The 8,616-nt window shown below is 41.3% G+C and overlaps 1 long non-coding RNA gene across 1 annotated transcript in view; it reads right to left on the reverse strand.

Annotated features, from left to right (window-relative positions):
- LOC110264918 overlaps positions 1–8,616 on the reverse strand; it is an 18,104-nt gene that overhangs the window by 6,727 nt on the left and 2,761 nt on the right. The window lies entirely within an intron of this gene.

Here is an 8,616-nt window from a genome sequence, read left to right on the forward strand (position 1 = left end):
TTTTATGACACAGCTTGGATCAGCACAAAATTCCAGTAACCAACCTTTAAGCACCACTGGAATCCCCTCTCAACCATTACCCAATCCAAAGGGAGGCATTAATGCTATCACCCTGAGGTCCGGAACTACACTGCAGGAGAGGATTCAGGAGGAACCAAGCTCACCAGAATACGCCTCAGCTGAAGAGGTGGTAGAAATCGAAGATGTTGAAGAGGAAGAGGATATACAGGACATAGCTGAAGAAGAAATAGCTCAACCACAGGAGGAAGCACCAAAAGGCGCAGACACCACAGACAACACTACTTCTATTCCATTTCCACAACTTGCAAGGAAGCCCAGGAAGCAGCTGGAACCCGATCCTAAAATGGTAGAGATATTCAAAAAGGTTGAGGTAACTGTTCCCCTTTTTGATGTTATTCAGCAGGTACCTAAATATGCAAAGTTTCTAAAAGACTTATGTATCCATAAAGACAAAATTAATGAATTAGAAACTATTCCTTTAGGTAGTTCTATATCTGCTTTAATGGGAGGATTACCTGAAAAATGTAGTGATCCAGGTCCTTGCATAGTTAGTTGTACTATTGGTGGTGTAGTAATTTATGATTGCATGTGTGATTTAGGAGCATGCGTCAGTATAATGCCTTTGTCTATATATGATGTTTTGAGGCTCCCTCCCTTAAAAAGGTCGGCAGCTCGTTTTGTGTTAGCAGATAAAAGCATTATTACAGTGCTGGAGTTGCTGAAGATGTTTTGGTGAACATTAAAGGGCTCACATTTCCCACTGATTTTTATATCTTGGAGATGCCCCACAATGATTCAGATAAGCCATCATCAATCCTACTTGGAAGACCATTCCTGAAGACATCAAAATTCAAATTGGATGTTTTTTCAGGAACATACTCCTTTGAAATAGATGGCCGCATAGTAATCTTCAATCTGAATGGAGTCATTGACAACCCCCCAGAAGATCGTTCCATCTTCCAGTGTGATGTCATAGACGAAAGTGTGGCTGAAGTCCAAAAGGAAGAGTTTGAAGAGAGGCACACTGGACAAGGTCCCAGTGTGGGGACCCTCTTAACTGACAGTGAGGGCACTTCGCCATTTTCACAAGCCCTAGATAATCCAGAGCCTGCCCATGATAAAAAGTTAGAATTGAAGCCTCTCCCTCCACATCTCAAATATGCTTATCTTGAGGATGAGCAGAAGCTTCCGGTTATTATTGCAAGGGAACTGACTTCTCAACAAGAAGAGCAGTTACTTGACATACTGAGGAAGCATAAGAAGGCCATTGGGTGGAGTTTGGCAGACATAGTGGGAATCAACCCTCAAGTATGTGAGCACAGAATATTTTTAGAAGAGGGAGCAAGACCTGTCCATCAACCCCAAAGAAGATTGAATCCCACCATCTTGGAAGTTGTCAAAAAGGAAGTGACCAGACTATTGGAAGCAGGTATCATATATCCCATCTGAGACAGCGAATGGGTGAGCCCAGTACGGTGCATGATGAGTCTTTTCTCTGATCTTATTGAGGACTGTATGGAAGTTTTTATGGACGATTTTAGCATTTATGGTGATTCTTTTAGCCTTTGCTTAGATGGATTATCTAGAGTATTAGATAGATGTGTTAATACAAACCTTGTATTGAATTTCGAAATATGCCACTTTATGGTAAAACAAGGGATTGTATTAGGACATGTGGTATCTAATAATGGCATTTCTGTAGACCCAGCAAATGTGAATGTTATTTCTAGTTTACCTTACCCCTCTTCTGTGAGGGAAGTCTGTTCGTTCCTTGGCCATGCAAGTTTCTACAGGAGATTTATTAAGGACTTTAGTAAGGTGGCACTTCCCTTATCCAGATTACTGCAGAAGGATATTGAATTCGAGTTCAGTGAGGATTGCAAACAAGCGTTTGATAAGCTGAAGACTGCTCTAACTCAAGCCCCAATTGTGAGAGGACCAGACTGGAGCCAGCCGTTTGAAATCATGTGCGATGCTTCCAACCATGCAGTAGGAGCAGCGCTGGCTCAGCGTGAATGTAAGGATCCTTTTGTTATTGCCTATGCATCTAAGACTTTAGACACTGCCCAGTCCAATTATACTACTACTGAGAAAGAGCTTCTTGCTATTATTTTTGCTCTGGATAAATTCCGAGCTTATTTACTTGGTACTAGAGTAGTAGTGTATTCGGACCATGCAGCTCTAAAGTATCTATTAGCTAAAAAGGAATCCAAACCAAGACTTATACGTTGGATACTGCTGTTACAAGAATTTGATTTAGAAATAAAGGATAGGAGTGGTAATCAGAATTTAGTAGCAGACCACTTGAGTCGCCTTGAACATATTAAGGATGATTCTACTCCTATAGATGACAATTTTCCTTTTGACAACCTGCAAGCAGTATCCGAGGTAGTCCCTTGGTATGCACCTGTCGCTAATTATTTAGTTAGCCGCACATTTCCTCCACATTTTGCTAAACATCAAAGAGACAAGCTGAAAAGCGAGTCTAAATATTATATATGGGATGACCCATATTTATGGAGGTGTGGCGCTGATCAGATCATTAGATGTTGTGTGCCTCAATCAGAATTCCAGTCCATTTTGGAGGCCTGTCACTCATCTGAGAGTGGAGGACATTTTGGCCCTCAAAGAACAGCTAGAAAGATCTTAGACTGCGGATTCTGGTGGCCTACTCTTTTTAAAGACGCTGCTGAGTTTTGTAAATCTTGCCCCCATGCCAAAAATTTGGTAATATATCCAGGAGGGATGAGATGCCTCAACAATATATGCTTTTCTGTGAAATTTTCGATGTTTGGGGCATTGACTTCATGGGTCCATTTCCAAATTCTAATGGATATTTTTATATATTGTTAGCTGTGGATTATGTTTCCAAATGGGTGGAAGCAATTCCTACCCGCACTGATGATGCTAACACTGTTGTTTCCTTTGTGAGAAACCATATTATATGTCGCTTTGGATCACCACGAGCGATCGTGAGCGATCAAGGCACCCATTTTTTTAACAGGAGACTAACAGGATTGATGAAGAAGCATGGGATAATCCATAAAGTTGCAACAGCTTACCATCCCCAAACTAATGGGCAAGCCGAGGTGTCAAACAGAGAAATTAAGCGTATCTTGCAAAAGATAGTAAAGCCTCATAGAAAAGACTGGAGCACCAGGATACAAGATGCACTGTGGGCATACAGAACAGCATACAAGACATCCATTGGGATGAGTCCCTTCCGCTTGGTTTATGGAAAAGCTTGTCATCTCCCAGTTGAAATAGAACACAGAGCCTTCTGGGCAGTTAAGGAGTGCAACATGGGAATTGAGAACGCCGGAGCTGAAAGGAAGTTGCAACTGCAGGAACTGGAGAACCTTCGCCTAGAAGCTTATGAGAACTCCAGAATTTACAAGAAAAAGATGAAAGCTGTGCATGATCAAAAAATCAAGAAGAAAGAGTTTCAACCTGGAGATTTTGTCCTCCTTTACAAATCTCGACTAAGGCTCATGCCCGGTAAGTTGAGATCAAAATGGGAAGGTCCATACAGAGTAGAGAAGGCTGAACCGTACGGAGTCTATCACCTAAGCCATCCTTCAAGCTCTGAACTTATTAAGGTTAATGGACAATGCCTGAAGCTGTACCATGGTGAGAAGGTGCAGAAAAATAAGGAGCTTGAGATCTTCCGCTTGGAAGATCCCCACATAGCAGCAGATTGAGCTAGTGGAGCGTCCAACTTATGGACGTTAAAGCAAAGTGCTTGGTGGGAGACAACCCACCGCGGTATGATCGTTCTTTTCTTCACTTTTAGTTTTTCTTCTTTAATAACTCTTCTCTTTATTAGTGCTTTCGTGCTCTTTCATTTACATGTCTTTATATTTATTTTTTTAAAAAAAAATTTTCGCCATGCGACGCGATCGCATCAGCGACGCGTCCGCGTCGCAGAGGGGGTGGAGAAAACAAATAAATGAACAGAGAGTTCGGCTGGAGCGTGGCTGGAGGCGTGCCAATGGCACAAATCGACCCACACGATCGCGTCCCTGACGCGTTCGCGTCGCATGGGAATCATGACCTCCCACGCGACCGCGTGCCCCACGCGGCCGCGTGCTCTGAATTTTCAACGTAAAAGGGTGCACAGTAACATTCTGTGCGAGAGTGATGCTGGATTGGTGATGGAAGCACAATCTTTGTCACGTGATCGCATCGCCGATGCGACCGCGTCACCCATTTTATAACGCACACTCGTGCGATCGCGTGACCCACGCGATCGCGTCACCCAATTTTGGCAATTAAAATAAATCGAACAGAAAGTTGTGCTGGAGCGAGGCTGCACTCGCGCCAGCAGCGTAACACGGGTCACGCGACCGCGTGACCAACGCGATCGCGTCCCCTTACCTGACGCGCCACCACGCGAACGCGTGCTCCACGCGGCCGCGTCGCATGCGCCGCACAGCTCAACCTAAATTGCCAACTTATCTTATCTTTCTCTCTTCCAAATCCTAATTTTCCTTTTCCCTCCTTCTTTCTTCCTTCCCCCTTCCCCTTTCTATCTCACCTTTCACTCTCTATCTCTCTCACCACCATTAACAAGGTTTTACCTTCTTCTTCCTTCTTCTCTTTTCTATCATTCTTATTATATTATGTATATATATTATTATTTTCTTTTTTCTTTTCTTTTTCTTTTCAATTTTTTTTATTTTTCTTCTTCAGCTTTTCTTTTCTTTCCATGGTGTTAGAAACCTTTTGAGTCATCATCCCTCATTATATGCTTGTGGATTATTGCAAATTGTTTGACAATTATTTTTCTCCTATTTAAGGGATTGCTTGCATGTTCAATTTCATACTTTTTATATCTTATTTACCATGCATGCCATGTGTTTGTGAAAAAGCCTATATAGCCCTATGCACTTTTCTACATTACTTTACTCTACTATTCAATGCTTGCTTTTCACAAATTCTCCTTATTATTATATTAATTGAATTTAATTGTCAATACAAACGTGATGGTTTGTTACAAAGTATTGCTTGGTCTATGCTACTCATGCCCTTTGCCAGCATGCCAATAAACACCTTGCATTCATTTGTCTTTATATGCACTAGCTATTTTCCATAGTTGGCTTCTCACACGTACTCGCGAGCATGTGATAATGTCAGCATATCTTAATGTGCATCTATCACCCCCTTTTCCGTTTTCCTTCCTTGCTGTATATCTCTTTGAATTTAATTTACTTTCTCTTCCCTTCTTTCAGGATGGCCACCAAGAAAGGAAAGGAGAAAGCAACTTCCAAACCACCAGCAAGAAGAGGAACTAAAAGAGCATTAGTGGCAGAGCCTTCTTCCACCGCAGTCAAGCCCTCAACAAAAAGAATTAAGAGGATAATAAAGGTTGACGAAAAGGAGAAAGCCTTTCCAGCAAAGGACGCTGCGCGATTTTCCAATCGCTACTGTGAGCAGATGTTCCCTATCCTAGCAGAAAGGAACTATAACAATGAATACCTTCTTATCCTCCCATCCAATATTGCTACCTTTGTTGAGCCGCAAATTGAGCGAAGACAATGGGGTTTCCTACGGAAACAGCCAAAGCAGGTCAATCTTTCTTGGGTAGTTGAGTTCTACTCCAACTTCTACATGCCGACCCTGCAAACTGTTTATGTCCGGCAGAAGCAAGTCCCCATCACAGAAGAGGCCATTCAGCAAGCTCTGAATCTTCCCCCTATTCCACCAGGAATGGACGCTTTTCAAGAAGCCGCCCTTCAGCGCCAGAGATACCAATTCGACTGGGACTCCGTTCTCGGAGTCATCGCATTACCTGGCAGCCGTTGGATCTATGGATACCACCGTACCCGCCCTAAGGGAATCTTGGCTTCAGCACTTACCTTGGAGGCTCACGTATGGGCACAGATCATGTCCCATTACGTCTTTCCAAGCACTCATGAGTCCTCCTTCACTGCGGACATGGCTGTTCTACTATGGTGCATCCTTACAGACCAACCTCTGAATCTCTCAAGACATATTCGGAATGCTATGGAAAATGTACAAATTGCGGGCAACTTACCTTTCCCCGCCTTGGTCTCAGATCTTGTCTCAGCAGCCAGAGTCTCCTACAGAGCTGGGGACACCAAAGCCATGCTTCCACAGGATGATCAGTATGTCCCTAACGGGAAATACCTCAGACTCTTAGCAGCCACTACAAGCCTTCCTACTGCTCCAGTTGAAGATAATCCTTCTTCAACACCACAAGCATCTACAACTGATAAATTGCTCCAGCAGATAATCGAACGGTTGGATCGGCAAGAACATAAAGCAAAGATGAGAGAGCGCCGTAACGAGCGCCGATTCAAACACCTCAAGGAGATACTCAAGGGACACTTCAGAGACTCAGACACCCCGGACTCCACTTCCTTTACCAGCACAGGGAGCCATGACGTCCCCGACTGTGGAGATACTGCTACCAGCCCACCCCTGTTCCTGACAGATGGCACCGAGGACAGTGCAAAGCCTTAAGTGTGGGGAGGTCGGTCAGTACCTGACTTCCGGAGGTAAATTATCTTCTCTAGCACCAATAATTAGGATATTTTAGTTAGATTTTCTTTCCTTTATAGAATAGAATAAATTGCATAGGTTAGGATAGTTGCATGCATGTTCTACTTGATTGAAAAGACAATAAGTTTCTTTTAAAAAAAAAATCTATCTTTGGAACAAAATTTCACTAATTTTTCAAAAATTCTTATGATAAATTTGCTTGAGTTGTATTTGGAACATGATATTTAAGTTAAAGAACACACAACCTGTGAAAGATTTGAGCCTTTATGAATGGTTACATTACTTAACCATAATTATTTCATTCTTGTGTGTTTACTTCTCTATGATTGTAATCTATATTTTGCTTTATCTTATATTTCCAATATTTATTATATTTACATGCTTGCACATGATTGAGGCCATTATTTATTTAAACTAACTTATCCAAATTAAGCTTACCCTTTTAAATTACCTTTGTTAACCACTTTGAGCCTTTAATTCCCATTTGTTCGATATTTTACCACATTACTAACCTTAAGCCGAAAAACAATTGTATATCCCAAATTGAATCTTTGGTTAGCTTAAGATAGAATTGTGTGTGCTAGTTAAGTATGGGAAATTGTGGGAACAAAAGTTGTTAAGGGAATGTGTCATAAAAATTTAAGGGGAATTTGGATACCTACTTATGTAAAAATATAAGAATGAAAAATCTATGTGCATTGATAAGACATATTTCTTTTTTAAAAAAAAATAAATAAGGGGACAAAATTACCCCAATGTTGAATTCAGAATTCGAAGATCAATGCACATATGATGGAATCAAAATATAAGTTGATACATGAGTATGGATTGAAAAAGGGAATTCTGGGTAGCTAGGTATGAACCTTAAGGATGACATTAAGTGTATACAAGTTATGTTAGAGCTTGGGTTAATTAAAGATTCAATTTATTAGCTCACTTAACCAAATATACACCCTTACCTATACCTTAGCCCCATTACAACCTTGAAAAGACCTCATGATGTTTGCATTGGTGTATTAACTATTGTTGATTGGTTAGGAGAAGAACAAAAGTTAGAAAGCATGATTAGAGAAGGATAGAGTGACCACCCTATACACTAGAGATTAGAGCGTACATACATTATCAGTGAGGGTTCAATACTTGAATTTTCAAGTTCCCTGCTTTCATGAGCTATCTTCTTGCACTTTTATCCATTTTATTGTGTAATGATAAAATTAGTGGAATTTGATTTGTAATTATTTTGAAGAGCTTATTTACTTTTGATCAAGTGGACAAGAATCATATAGTTACAAGTGACGCGGTCGCATGGCTCACGCGACCGCGCGAAGGAGAGCAAATCGCAGCGACGCGGCCGCATGGCTCACGCGGCCGCGCGGATTGGAAAGCCCAAGCGACGCGGTAGTGTGGACGACGCGAACGCGTGGCGAGGAAAAACGCGAATGACGCGTCCGCATGGATGATGCGATCGCGTGACATGTGCGATCTGCATAATCTGCAGAATTCGTTGGGGGCGATTTTGGACCCTATTTCGGCCCAGTTTTTGGCCCAGAACAGCAGACTAGAGTCAGAGAACATGCAGAAACAAATAACACATTCATTCAGAGACAGTTGGAGATCTAGTTTTTACTCTCTTAGGTTTTTCTCTCTAGGTTTTAGAATTTTAATTTTCAATTGGTCTTAGCATTGGAACATTGAGAAGAGTTATTTCCTCATCAAGACTTCGTCATTCTAGTTTGTTTTCTTAACTTGGTTTCATTCTTCCATGTTCTTTGCTTTGTCCAATTTTGTCATTCAGATACTTCTATGATTATTTAATGCAAGGATTATTTCTTTTTAATTCAATTTCAATTCCAACAATCATGTCTTCTTTTAATTCCCTTTCATGTGCTATGGATTCTTTATTTACAATGCGTGAGTAGTTTCCTTACTTGATGGGGAGTTGATTAAAAGGAACTCTTGAGTTAGAAGGATTGAAAGAAAAATTTGTAATTGGGTTAAATGTTGGATTGCTATCCTGTCACCAACGCCAATCCCTTTGAACTAAGTAGGTTGCAACTTGTGAACAGATCT

Source organism: Arachis ipaensis, chromosome B07, assembly GCF_000816755.2.
Source record: "Arachis ipaensis cultivar K30076 chromosome B07, Araip1.1, whole genome shotgun sequence".
Lineage (NCBI taxonomy): Eukaryota > Viridiplantae > Streptophyta > Magnoliopsida > Fabales > Fabaceae > Arachis > Arachis ipaensis.